This window comes from Lissotriton helveticus, chromosome 5_1, assembly GCF_964261635.1.
Source record: "Lissotriton helveticus chromosome 5_1, aLisHel1.1, whole genome shotgun sequence".
Lineage (NCBI taxonomy): Eukaryota > Metazoa > Chordata > Amphibia > Caudata > Salamandridae > Lissotriton > Lissotriton helveticus.
The window spans coordinates 413,175,651-413,179,551 of NC_136065.1; the positions used below are offsets into that span (position 1 = coordinate 413,175,651).

At 45.2% G+C, this 3,901-nt stretch overlaps 1 long non-coding RNA gene across 1 annotated transcript; it reads left to right on the plus strand.

Annotated features, from left to right (window-relative positions):
• The first annotated feature begins 1,228 nt into the window (after positions 1–1,228).
• Positions 1,229–3,492, plus strand: LOC144753185 (uncharacterized). Its single transcript, XR_013594233.1, has 3 exons — positions 1,229–1,321; positions 2,553–2,684; positions 3,414–3,492. It is a non-coding gene; the product is annotated as an uncharacterized LOC144753185 (long non-coding RNA).
• Positions 3,493–3,901: the final 409 nt, after the last annotated feature.

The window sequence follows — 3,901 nt, forward strand, 5'->3', positions numbered from 1 at the left end:
TCTTCCCCTAACCTTTTAGTCTTCAAATTTCCTTTTCTCCTCCACCCAGAACCATGGTGAAGGGTGCCAGCAGCATCGGCGGCTCAAAGGGCAAGGCGGCTGTGCCGAAAAAAACCCGGCTGCCTTGCGGCAGAATGCGCCCGGCAGGAGTGACGCCCCGCCAACTTTTTGGGGAGGAGGAGGTGGCCGCCCTGGTCTTTTTTATCCAGCGTCACCTCCCCTTGACTTTGGCAGCAGGCGGCAGGCCCGGCTCCGGCTACCAGCGCATTGAAGAGCGTCTCCGGCGGTGGGCGAAGGTGCGCCGTGCAGTCTTCCGCTGCTCCGGTATCCGGCGTACCCACCATCAGCTGTCCCACCGCTGGGCCGACATTTTGGACCGGGAGCAGGACCTGTTGGACCTGCTTGGTGTGGAGGTTGTGGGTCTTGGTGAGTGGCTACCCCAAAAATAAAGTGTATATATATATATATATATATATATATATATATATATACATATATATATATATATATATATATATATATATATATAATATATACAGTTATATAAATATATATATATATATATATATATATATATAGTTGTATAAATATTGTTATTGTATCTTTGTAAATATTGGCTGAATAAGTAACGCGATGACTGTTGCTCCTAGTTACATTTCCGATGTATTCCGGTATATCTACTGTCATTGTGTGACAGTGTTCTTCTTCTTCACTGGCTCTTGCGTGTTGTTTCAACTTGGCGCTAGCTGTTGCTGTTTATTGATGTGAGATTTTCTTTATTGTTGAGAACTGAAGTTAGTTAATGCTATTAATAGAGTCTTGTCCTTCCTTTGTCCGTCAGTGAAATAGCGGTGGATGGATAATTGTACGTAGTTTGCATATTGTAGCATTTTTTTCACGGCCTTCTCTTCTGCATGAATCGAATCCTTTTCTTGCAAAGAATGCTAACGTTACTTTGTTCTTCTTACCTCAGCCAGGGCCGGCTCTAGGGGGCATGTGCAAGCTGTGCAACTGCACAGGGGCACCAAACTTCAGGGGCCACCGCACCAATAGATATCCTTAATTTAATAATACTCTAAGGATGGATACATATTTGCGTTGCGGCCCCTGGCATGGATTTGTTGCCTCCGGCTCTGTTCCACTGTAGCAGTGTTTTTTGCAATGATGTCTATGTTTCACAGCACTCAATGTTTTTCTCTTTGTTTATTATTTTTTACATGAACCACAGAACCCAGGGGCAAGCAGAATACAGGGACCGAGTCGGCGGGTGAACCACCACTTACACAGAGCTCCTCTACTGAGGATCCTGCTGCTGTCCCCAGTAAGTCCAACAGTGCTTGTTTTTTCCTCTGTAATGTGTCTGCTTTGGCAATTGACAGCAACCAAGTATGCATCCAGAATGATGTTTGTCTAGTATTTTTGTAAACGTTAGTATACCACTACTAGTCTTGTGGGTATTCTATCTCCTATGGAGTTATATACATATTACACAACTATGTAACTATGCACAAGAAAATTGGATGTTGGTACTGATAGGCAGGTTGGACCTTACTTACACCTCAGTCACAGAACTCTGAGGAACGCACAATTCACTGAACGACAGCCTATATGGCCTGAGTCATTGGTCAATTATTCAATTCACACTCCTGAACCCCAATACCAAGATGCCGAATGCTTTTAGTACACAAACCGTTACCTAAGAAACCCCCTTTTGCTCACTCACTCGTGTGAGTCTCCAAGACAACAGACACTGAAAATAAACTTCAGAGTCAAAGTGGTCATTCAAAAGCTTTATTTTGTTAGAAGTAAGTAAGTAACATCAATGTTTTTAAGTTGTTCCGTCAAATACGTTGAAGGGCCCACCAGAAAAAATCCAGAGTTAAAAAAGGCATAATAAAGTAATCAACATTTTTACAGCTACTAGTGCACAATAGGGAAATGTGGCAACTATCGGAGACCTCTCACCAACGTATACTGGTCAGATATTCCTCTTTTTTTGTAAGCTATGGAAATGTCCGCTTCGTAGAAGGCAATCTTCTCATCTGCCGAAAAATAATGACAAAAGTGGTGCACGTTAGACAGTATGAAATACATTTATGCCAGTTTTATGCAGCCATGCTAAAAAGAAGTTGTAACCTGTAAGCAAACTCTATTCCACAATCCACATAGAAAACTTAAATACGGGCCCTTTTACTTTCCCACCTCTTCAGGTGTATGCATTGAACAATGATGTGTTGCCTCAGAGCGTCTTCTCGTACTGCGCAACAAGCTGCGAGTTAACATGCGCAAAACTGGATACATTGATGTACAAAGGTTACATAGTTCACTTCCAATTTCCAAGGACTAGAGTAGCAGGACAGATGAGATGAGCTTGGGTACCATACCATAACAATGAATGCTAGTAATATGTGTAGTGACTCTGCTGTACTATGCAATGTGGACTCATACTGATTACGTACGTTGTACTTAACTGTTTTGAAGAACTCCATTCTTGGTGAACAAGTACAAAGGGGGCTGTGCATCCATCTAAAAAGGTGTACTTATTTTTATAGGTGCAGAACCCTTACCATCGACCAGTGCCGACGGGGACAGCGGCGCAGCTTCAGCGATCCCGGCGGGGACAGGAGGAACAGAGGCACCTACACCAGCAGCAGTGGGGGGGGAGCCAACAGCGGCGGGCGATGGTAAGTTACATTCAATAGTGATCTGCATTACTTGGTGGGAGGGGAAAACTTTCTCACTGTACTCTACTGGAAAATAATATATGATGTTACCTTTACTTGTCATTAGCATGCTAAGCATTACCACTACAGTAATGCAAGTGGCTGATAGCAGTCGGATGCATGGGTTGTTGTTAAAGCATGTAAAGGGGAAAACACAGCTGCCAGCGTGGTTGGGAGACACACCCAATACCGGTGGTTAGTGGATAGTCTCAGCAGCAGCGGTGTTTTGGGCAAACCCAAAGGCAAGGGAAGGAGGGGACGACTGGGTGCATGGGTCGTTGCTGGTGAAACACAAACCAAATAAGGTTTGTTGCGCGGTACAAAGTATTATAGTCTTTACTAGACATGTACTACTAGCTGCCCCCTGTTAATTAATGTTACTTTGAGAGTGTTCCCGCCTTCCCGGAATCAGAGTATATAATACAAAAGGAGATATGAAAAAGACAGGTGTTCGTTCTAATGTGTGTGACCGTTGAAGTACACCCATGCTAATAGGGCAGGCATAATGCCGTGACAAAAAGTCCAAAAAATTAATAGAGGCTGTAGAATGTTCAAGATAGACGCAACACAATTTTTGGTACTCAGCTTGCTTGCTAGTGCTACTGTGCCGCCCACTATGTGTTGAATCAATGTTGTGTTCTTGATTTGCGGGGAGTTTGGATTACAACAATTCTGTTTCTTTCTTTATAGTTACTCCTTCCCAAAAACCAACAAGGAAGGAGTTGGCAGTCCGGGCCCGGCAGCGGAAACTGCAGGCAATTGTAGAGGCCTACCGCCGGTTGGTGGATCAGGCCGAGGAGGAGGAGGAGGAGGCGGCGGCAGCAGCTGCTGCCTCTTCCAATGCCCCGGGCCCCAAGCCTGCAGGACTACGTCGCCGTGGTCAGGCAGCCGCCCGCCGCCGCGTTGTTACATCTTCGGCGGCCCCCCCACAACAACAACAACATGCATGCAAGTGTAGGTGCCGTGATTTCCAAGCGAAGATTCTCCGCCGGGTAGCGAGTAAGTTGGAGGAGGAGTGGAAGAAGCTGGAGGACGGTCTAGAGGAGCGTGTGAAGATAATGGTGGACAAACACCTGAAAGCCCGCCGGCTTTGAAATGGACCCTGTTTTTTGCCCCTTTTTTAATCCTTTTGTTGGTGGGTGGGATGTGGGAGTTGGGGTGTACATTTGGGTTGAAAT